This window comes from Triticum dicoccoides, chromosome 4A (genome assembly GCF_002162155.2).
Source record: "Triticum dicoccoides isolate Atlit2015 ecotype Zavitan chromosome 4A, WEW_v2.0, whole genome shotgun sequence".
In the NCBI taxonomy this organism is placed as follows: domain Eukaryota; kingdom Viridiplantae; phylum Streptophyta; class Magnoliopsida; order Poales; family Poaceae; genus Triticum; species Triticum dicoccoides.
This window is the reverse complement of record NC_041386.1, coordinates 460,655,850-460,666,722: the sequence shown is the minus strand read 5'-3', so window position 1 is coordinate 460,666,722 and position 10,873 is coordinate 460,655,850.

Sequence of the window (10,873 nt, the reverse complement as noted above, 5' to 3'; positions counted from 1 at the left end):
ATTAGAGAATGATGTGATGGACAAGACCCGCCTGTTAGCTTAGCACTTTGATCGTTTAGTTTACTGCTATTGCTTTCTCCATAACTTATACATGTTCCTATGACTATGAGATTATGCAACTCCTGAATACCAGAGGAACACTTAGTGTGCTATCAAACGTCACAACGTAAATGGGTGACTATAAAGATGCTCTACAGCTGTCTCCAATGGTGTTTGCTGAGTTGGCATAGATCGAGATTAGGCTTTGTTACTCCATGTATCAGAGAGGTATCTCCGGGCCCTCTCGGTAATGCGCAACACTATAAGCCTTGCAAGCAATGTGACTAATGAGTTAGTTACGGGATGTAGCATTATGGAACAAGTAAAGAGACTTGTTGGTAACGAGATTGAACTAGGTATTGAGATACCAACAATCGAATCTCGGGTAAGTAACATACCAATGACAAAGGGAACAACATATGTTGTTATGCGGTTTGACCGATAAAGATCTTCATAGAATATGTAGGAACCAATATGAGCATCCAGGTTCCACTATTAGTTATTGACCAGAGATGAGTCTCGGTCATGTCTACATAGTTCTCGAACCCGTAGGGTCCGCACGCTTAATGTTGGGTGACGGTCGGTATTATGAGTTTATGTGTTTTGATGTACCGAAGGTTGTTCGGAGTCCCAGATATGATCACGGACATGAGGAGGAGTCTCGGAATGGTCGATACATAAAGGTCGATATATTGGAAGCCTATGTTTGGACATTGGAATGGTTCTGGATGAGTTCGGGCATTTACCGGAGTACCGGGAGGTTACCGGAACCCCCCGAGGAGTATATGGGCCTTATTGGGCCTTAGTGGAATAGAGGAGAGGAAGGGAAAGTTGGAGGGCGTCCCCCTAGCCCAATCCGAATTGGGTGGGGGGCCGGCCGCCTTTCCTTCCCTCTTTCTCCCCTTCCTTCTCTCCTACTCCTACTAGGGAAAGGGGGGAATCCTACACCCGGTGGGAGTAGGACTCCCCCTAGGGCGCCCCATAGAGAGGGCCGGCCCTCCCCTCCTCCACTCCTTTATATACAGGGGAGGGGGACACCCCATAGACACACAAGCTGATTGTTTAGCCATGTGCGGTGCCCCCCTCCATAGATTTCTACCTCAGTCATATCGTTGGAGTGCTTAGGCAAAGCCTTGCGCCGGTAGCTTCATCATCACGCCTTCGTGCTGACAGAACTCTCCCTCAACACTCAGCTGGATCTAGAGTTCGCGGGACGTCACCAAGCTGAACGCGTGCAGATCGCGGAGGTGCCATACCTTCGGTGCTAGGATCGGTCAGATCATGATGACGTACAACTACATCAACCGTGTTGTCTTAATGCTTCCGCTTACGGTCTACGAGGGTACATGGACAACACTCGTCCCCTCTCATTGCTATGCATTACCTAGATGGATCTTGCATGTGTGTAGGAATTTTTTTGAAATTACTGCGTTCCCCAACACTTATTGGCTCCAATATTTCTTATATATTCCATAAAAAATCTCCATAAAGTTTCAGCCCATTTGGAGTTGTGCAGAATAGGTGGCTTGATGTAGCTTTTCCAGGTCGAGATTTCCAGCTGCTGGAATTCTCCCTCTTGGTGTGTTCCTTGCAAATTATAATAGAAAAGGCATTAGAATTACTCCAAAAAGCATTATTATGGATAAAAACATTGTTAATAACAGTAAGAAAACATGATGCAAAATGGACGTATCAGCTCCCCCAAGCTTATACCTCGCTTGTCCTCAAGCGAAAACCAAAATCGAAAAACATATCCACATGCTTTGAGAGAGAGGTGGCGATAAAAAAATACGGACATAAAAGCATCATGTTGATTATTATAACAACAACAAGATTAAACAAAGGACTTTTATCATAGAACTTTCATCATATACTTCCTATGAATAAGTAATAGTTCATCACACAATCAAAGTATAAAGCAAAAACTTTATTAGAAACCAACAAACTATGTTCTTAGTCAATTTTGCAACTACAATTCATCATATTTTCAGGAAGAGTCACATGTCGGAGCCTTTAAAGCAAGTCCACATACTCAACCATCATATAGTCTTCTATGATTGCTAACACTCACCTTGTACCCATGAACAAAACGTTTCAATTGGACACATAGAAAGATAGGGGCTTATAATTTCGCCTCCCAACATGCTCACCGCAAGGGTGATGTCAACAATAATAACTCATGTTGTCTATATTCAACTGGACATATGTGCCTAGATCTTTCCTCACCACATGATGCTTGCCAAAAGAGAGAATAAAAAGGAATAGAAGGAAAACTTTGAATCTTTGCATAAAAGTAAAGGATAGGCCCTTCAAAGAGGGAAGCAGAGGTTGACATCCACTTACTTGTTTGCATGCTCAACCCCTTAGTGCAAAAGAACGTCATGTTACATTGCCCCTTAAGATGATAACCTTTATTATGCAGTCTATCACTTTTATTCGTTGTCAGCCAAGTTCGTGCAATGCTCAATTTTCTCTTGCACTAAAAGATCTCACATATTTAGAAGCAATTTTTATTGCCTTTTTGGACCGATGACAACTTACTTGAGGGATCTTGTTCAATCCCTAGGTAGGTATGGTGGACACTTGAAAGAGATTTGGGTTTGAGGGTTTTTGGATTCACAAGTAGTATCTCTACTTACTACGGAATTTTTGGCTAGCAAAGATAGGGGCAAGCATCACATGTTAAAGGATCTATGACAATATAACTTCTATGTGAATATAAACAAACATAAACCATTAAGTTGCCTTCCTTGTCCAACGTCAACAATTTTGACATATAATATTTTGATGAGGGCTCACAATCACAAAAGATTTCTAGGATAGTATATCTATATGTGAATCTTCTCTTCCCTTATTGATTCTTTCATGAGTTGCATCATTGACTAATGCTATGTTTGTCAATCCCTAATAAAAGTTTCTTACCTATACCTTTCCTTATGTGGTGCTATCACCTACCATAGGATTAGTATATTATCTTATTGACTTATTTCCCTTCTTTTATTTATTTCCTTTCTCTTTTTCTTTCCTTCTTATTTCTTTTATTTATTAGCAACATGAAAATAACGAAAGCAAAAACTCAAAATAACTTTATTATATAACTTGCACATGATAACAATGATGGATCACTAAGCAAGCTCAAAAAGAAGAGAAGAACAAACTAAACTTTATTCTTCTAAGCAAAAGATTTGACTAAGATAAGTAAAAGTAAAAAAGATAGTGGGATGATGATAAGGTACCGGAGCACCTCCCCCAAGCTTGGCAGAAGCCAAGGGGAGTGCCCATACCCGATACATAGTTCTCCTTTGGTGGTGAAGAAGGTGATGGTGGTGATGAAGAGATATTGTCTTTAAGGGCCAAGAGATCCTGCAGCCGACGGATGACGCTCTGAAGCTAGATGATATGCTCTTGATGCATAATATTTTCAAGAGTGAGGCACTTATTTTGTATGCGAACCATTTCAAAAGCACGAAAAGCTTTAATCTCAGCATGAGTAAGGTGAGTAAGACAGGGTTTAAAGATATCTTCCTCCTCCTCAGCCAATAGTGCTTGTGTTGCCACCGGGGATGGATCCACGGTAGTTTCCTTGCCCTTGTCTCCTTTGATAACGTCTTTGGGTTCCTCCCTCTTCATCTCGATCTTCATTAGCCAAGCATCTTCTTCCATGTGGTTGGAGGAACAGGAAGACATGATGCCCAGCTTGACAAATCTGACCAGGAACAACAAGAAAAGAGAACACGGGATTTTCTTCGTGATACAGTGGTTAATGGGTTTGGGAAGTATATATAGATTTTTTATCTTGGAGGACAAGCATATGGAGGAAAAACAGAGTACCGGAGGTGTCCCAGGTGGGCATAACTCACCTGGGCGTGCTAGGTAAGCCTGGTGCGCCTTGGTGTATTGTGCCCACCAGGGGACGCTTCCTGGGAGTTCCTATATTTACAAAAGTTTAAAATATTCCAAAACTGATAAAATATATTTTTGCAGATTTTTAGGAGTCTATTTACTTACCGTATCACATACCTCCTTATTTTGATGATTCTGGAGTGTTCCAGAAGGACTCTCTTGTGTATTCTTCCGGTGTCAAAGTTTGGATAATATTGCTTTCAACATTAATAGGCGTGCCTGAAATATAATCCTTTATTCATTATCCATTGACAACCTTCGGGTTAGTACCTTCGGAATTATTTATTTTGATGGCACTGGACCGGTAAACCTCCTCGATAACATAGGGGCCTTCCCATTTGGAGAGGAGTTTTCCTGCAAAGAATCTGAAACGAGAGTTGTACAAAAGAACATAGTATCCGACTTTAAACTCACATTTTTGAATCCTTTTGTCATGCCATCTTTTAACTTTTTCTTTAGATAACTTTGCATTTTCATATGCTTGGGTTCTCCATTCATCTAATGAGCTTATATCAAATAACGTCTTTTCACCGGCAAGTTTGAAATCATAATTGAGTTCTTTAACTGCCCTGTATGCTTTATGTTCTAACTCAAGAGGCAAATGACAAGCCTTCCCATAAACCATTTTATAAGGAGACATACCCATAGGATTTTTATATGCCGTCCTATAAGCCCAAAGTGCATCATCTAATTTCTTAGACCAATTCTTCCTGGACCTATTGACAGTCTTTTGCAAATTAATTTTATTTTTCTATTGCTAAGTTCAACTTGACCACTAGACTGAGTATGATAGGGTGATGCAATTCTATGGTTAACATCATACTTAGGAAGCATTTTACAGAAAGCACCATGAATAAAGTGTGCACCACCATCAGTCATTAAATATCTAGGGACTCCAAACCTTGGGAAAATAACTTCCTTAAGAATTTTAATACAGGTGTTGTGATCAGCACTACTAGTTTGAATAGCTTCTACCCATTTAGTAACATAATCAATAGCAACCAAAATATGTGTATACCCATTAGAGGAAGGAAAAGGTCCCATGTAATAAAATCCCCAAACATCAAAAGGTTCAACAGAAAGTGAATAATTCATAGGAATTTCTTGACGCTTACCAATATCACCTATTCTTTGGCATTCATCACAGGAAGAGACAAACTTACGGGCATCCTTGAAGAGAGTAGGCCAATAAAATCCAGACTGCAATACCTTGTGAGCAGTTCTATCTCCAGCATGATGCCCTCCATAAGACTCGGAGTGACATTTCCATAGGATTTGTCCCTGTTCATGCTCAGGTACACAACCTCTAATAATACCATCTAGTCCTTCTTTATAAAGATGTGGGTCATCCCAAAAGTAATATCTCAAATCATAGAAGATTTTTTTTCTTTTGTTGATACGTAAATCTAGGTGGCAAATATTTAGCAACAATGTAATTAGCATAGTCAGCATGCCATGGAGTACCATTAGCAACATTTATTGCAGCTAACTGCTCATCAGGAAAACTATCATCAATAGGAAGTGGATCATCAAGCACATTTTCAAGCCTAGACAAGTTATTAGCTACGGGGTTCTCAACTCCTTTTATAACAATAATATGCAAATCAAATTCTTGCAAAAAGAGAACCCAACGAATAAGTCTAGGTTTAGCATCTTTCTTTTCCATAAGATATTTAATAGCAGCATGGTCTGTGCGAACAGTTACTTTGGAATCAACAATATAAGGTCTAAACTTATCACAAGCAAACACCACTGCTAAGAATTCTTTTTCAGTAGTAGCATAATTTCTTTGAGCACTGTCAAGAGTTTTACTAGCATAATGAATAACATTCAATTTCTTATCAACTCTTTGTCCTAGAACAACACCAACAGCATAATCACTAGCATGACACATAATTTCAAAAGGCAAGTTCCAATCAGGTGGTTGGACAATAGATGCAGTAATTAGAGCTTTCTTGAGTGTTTCAAAGGCTTCTAAACAATCATCATAAAAAACAAAAGGACTGTCCTTTTGCAAAAGATTAGTGAGAGGCCTAGAAATTTTAGAGAAGTATTTAATAAACCTCATATAGAAACCAGCATGACCTAGGAAACTATGAATACCTTTGATGTCCTTGTGACATGGAATTTTCTCAATAGCATAAAGCTTAGCTTGGTCCACTTCAATACCTTTTCAGAAATTTTAGGACCCAAGACAATTGTCGGTGTCAAAACCGGCGGATCTCGGGTAGGGGGCCCCGAACTGTGCGTCTAGGCGGATGGTAACAAGAGGCGGGGGACACGATGTTTACCCAGGTTCGGGCCCTCTTGATGGAGGTAATACCCTACATCCTGCTTGATTGTTCTTGGTAATATGAGTAGTACAAGATTTGATCTACCACGAGATCGAAGAGGCTAAACCCTAGAAGCTAGCCTATGGTATGATTGTTGTTGTTCGTCCTACGGACTAAACCCTTCGGTTTATATAGACACCGGAGGGGGCTAGGGTTACACAGAGTCGGTTACAAGGAAGGAGATCTACATATCCGTACTGCCAAGCTTGCCTTTCACGCCAAGGAGAGTCCCATCCGGACACGGGACGAAGTCTTCAGTCTTGTATCTTCATAGTCCAATAGTCCGGCTGTCCGGATACCCCCTAATCCAGGACTCCCTCAGTAGCCCCTGAACCAGGCTTCAATGACGATGAGTCCGGCGCGCAGATTGTCTTCGGCATTACAAGGCGGGTTCCTCCTCCGAATACTTCATAGAATATTTTGAACATGAGGATCGTGTTCGGCTCTGCAAAATAAGTTCCACATACCACCGTAGAGAGAATAATATTTCCATAAATCTAATATTCTGACGTACCATGTAGTGTGACATCACGCCACAGACAGGTCTTTATTCAAATCGTTTTTCATAACCAATCTCAGCGTGTTTCGCGAGGCGGTTTCCTTGGCACGTCTTGTCGAAGCAGAGATCATGTCCCCTTTATTACGGTGTTCTCATCAATACGGACGTGGGTAACCCAACCGTGCCTATTGGTAGGACTCCTAGATCTTAAGAAAGTCCCAAACGGCCACGAGGAGGGTGCTTGATATTCACCCTCTTTATAAAGGGGACAAGGCTTTTTCTTTTTTTTCCCTCTCATTCTCAATCAAATCCTTCCCCCGCCTCGAGTTCTAACACCCAAAACTCAGGTCAGGTGCTTCGGACCTTCAACTATGTTTGGATCCAACCTTCAAGGTCGGTGGATGCCTTCCTCCGTCACGGAGGAGGACATCAAGAAGTTGAGAGAGGCCAGATATCTGACCGCCGAAATTTTGCATCGGCTGCCTGCCCGAGGGCAGGTCGTCCCTACTCCCGAACCCAACGAGAGTGTCGTGTTCGTCTCCCACTTCCTCCGAGGACTAGGCCTCGCTCCGGATCCCTTTGTTAGGGGTCTTATGTTCTATTATGGGCTAGATTTTCACGATCTGGCCCCGGATTCCCTTCTTCACATTTCGTCATTTATTGTCGTATGTGAGGCCTTCCTCCGCATTACCCCTCACTTCGGCCTGTGGCTTAAGACCTTCGATGTGAAGCCGAAGATGATCGAGGGGCAGCACGTAGCATGCGGAGGCGCTTTAATAAGCAAAATTGCTGACGCTCCTTGGCCTGAGGGTAGCTTCCCAGAGGTGTCCGGATTGTGGCAGCGGGAGTGGTTCTACATCACAGCTCCCCGAAGTGCCAAGTGGGTAGCTGCCCCCACCTTTCGCTCAGGCCCCCCACCACAACTGACGTCATGGATCAGCAGGGGGCTGAGCTGGGGTCCAGCCAAAGACGTGCCAATACTGCAAAGCCGTATCCGAGATCTCTTTGAGAGAGATTTCAGTCTGGTTATGGCAGTGCAAGTTATGCTAGTTCGTCGAGTCCAGCCTTGCAAACGCCGGCCCCTTCGCATGTGGGAATTCAACCCGGAAGGACCGCGAGCTATTCAACACTTCTTGGCATGACGCCCGAGGAGATGTACAAATTATTCTTCGGACCACAAATAATGTGTCCAGACATCACTGAGGATGCAGGTCTGAGCTGCAATCGCCCGGATACCCAAATAAGTAGCCCCGCATCCGAACACACTGTTCGTTTGTTTATCACAACGTCGCCCTAAAAAGTCGCTCTTTGACCAGGATTGGATAGCAAAGGCAAAGTTGATCAGGTGTCCGGCCCCCCTCCCTGAGACATCACCAAATCCCGTGCTAACCAGGATGCTGGAGATCGCGCCTTATCAGGCGCCCTCAGGAGAAGATAAAGGGGGGACAAGGAGGCTAGCTCCTCCGCGAAGGAGGTTAACCGGGGAGGAGGAACTGAAACTTCCTCTCCCCAGGGAAGGAAGAGGAACGCCTCTGAGGACCCGGAGACCACGATCTCCAAACGGGGGAATAAATCTTCACTGGAGGGTCCTGCCCTGGGGGATACCCCGGCCGCACTATGCCCTCAAGGGGAACAGCCCTCCACCGAGCTGTAAGTAAAAGGGTACTTAATAATGAAAATATCTCGCCTTACTTCTGAGGAAAATAACCGAAGCATTTATCTTGCAATTCAGATCTTACCCCTTCTTAGCAGAGCTCGTCTTCAGGGGATCTTCTTCTAGAGATGATGGAGAGCGAAACGCCTCCCCCTGCCATACCGCCTCATGAGGCGGGCGACCCCGAGGTGTCGTCGCGGAGGGTTTCTCCTGATCCGGCAAGGCCAGAAGGTAATCCTATGGCCACCCGAAATCCTCAGTATCCGGCTCTTGAAGAGGGCAATCGAAAGAGTCCGATATCGTCTGGTGTACGGTCGGACGTCCTGAGGGATCTGCTAGAGCAAGTGGCTGTCTCAGAAGAGCACTGCACGTTGATGGGTACGGTGATTGAAAGGATTTCGTCCGCCAAAAGAGGGTTGCATGAAGCCTTTATGAGTCTACTGACGGGTTTTGAGGTACGCAAAATGATGTACATTTTTGACAGTACCGCACATTTTTAGATGTGCCCTGTGTAGATAGTAGCCCCTGAGACTTTGGGTGCTGTCGAAGACAACAGCGCACAGAGGATCATAGTCCTAGGAATAATCATGCCGCTTTAATATGCAGGTGGCGGGGGGTCCGGTGGTCAGCCGGACTGATGAGTTTGCCGAGCTAAAGCGGCAGCTTGACGTGGCAAACGCCAACATCGTACTTGTCAACAAGCGGCTTGACGAGGCACAGGGTATGTGATTCGTCCGGTGACACATGGGAAGAGGAGCATGATGCCAGTATCTATAACATGTGTGTGAATGCAGATGAGGTTGCGGCCGTGGAGAACCTTCGGGCAGAACTTGCCCGAGCCAAAGAACAAGCCAGGAAAAGCGATGCGGCTGCCCTAAAGGCAATCGAGGAGCTGAAAGCCGAACAGGCTGCTCACTGCCAAAGCAAGGAGGAAATAGCCAGGATGTTTGTGGAATTTAAGAACGCCGCTGACCGTTACGAGCTTCTTGAAAAGGAAGATCGAGTGAAGAGGACAGGCCTGGAGAAGGCCACGATGGCGACCAAAGACACCCGCTCTACAATGAGAGCAATGAAGGAGGAGCTGCATCAAGCCGGGGATATCGCGGCTGGGAAGCTCTTTATGCTGTGGATGAAGTTTGGAGATCCTCGATACGCCCCTTTGGACCGGCTGTGGAGTTCTGCGGACGCATATCTGGACTTAGCGGCGAGTGCTACCGATGCGGCTGAATACTTCCGAGATCAAAAAGATCGCGAAGTGGAAAAGATGTTCTGGTCACAATTTAATGTTCCAGAGCGTCCGCTTCCATTGACTGATCGGTTGGTCGAATGGGCCGAGCTGAATAGATTGTCCGGACTCGCCATGAGGTCTGTTGTGGATCATCTGTGGCCAGAAAGGCCAAAGCCGAACAGTTATTTCAGTTTGGCGCAGCAGTTCCTTGGTGTGGTGCCACACATCAACACAATGAAGAGGTCCACGTGCGTAGAGGGTGTGCAGATGGCCCTTGCCCGTGTGAAGACATACTAGGCGGAGATGGAGGCCACCGCCATTGCAGCCCAAGATTCGGACGAGAGCCGAGTACCTGCCGAGCACTACTTTCAAGAAGTTCTTGAGGGTGGTCGTTCAATAGAAGCGCAGTGTTCGAAGAATATTATGTTCTAATGACATGTATTCCCATTGAAAAACAATGTTTTATTGAGTGTATCAAGGCTGTTTTTATACTTTTGCCCGAAAGTACTATGATGCCTCCTGTGCGGCCTTTTTTGTATATATGTATATAGCCTGAAAGATGGCAGTCGTCGCCCTCAACCCCCACGCATATAATGCGGGGGTGCTCGCAGAAGACGCATGTTCAGACTTGATCCAACGTCATGGTCCATTAAGGAGGTGATAGCGCAGCGAACTAGGCAATCGGACTATAATGCTTTAACACTTTCACTTAGCCACATGAGTTTGACAGTGGGGCTACTATATAGCCCCTAGTGGCTCCGCGCTCATCCGAATTCGGGGCGCGTACATGCCTGGCCGGGAAATGGCCCTTCGTTAAGGCGGAGGAATCCCGAAGATTCCGCTAGGTCATCGAGTGGTTGACCAGTCTCACGCTATATCATGACAGTCAATTTTCGGTTTCTCTACTGAGGTGCTCGTCCGGATGAACCAGGGCACAATCGCAATAGTTCTCCTAGTGCCGCCCTAGCCGATAGAGCGGAACGTAAGGCAGCAAAACACAAGAGCGGGGCAAACCCAACATTTGACCAAGGACATGATTCGGAGTTGATGCATATAAGGCCAAACTCGCGACGCCGAACACTCCCTAAGGTATTCGGTCTTTATGATGTAAACCGGGCTAAACGGTGCCCTTTGTAATAAGCCCCTGGTGTCCAGGTACGTGCAATATTCTGACGTGGCCACATGCCAATCCGTCAGATCCTTCTCTGTTGTACTGA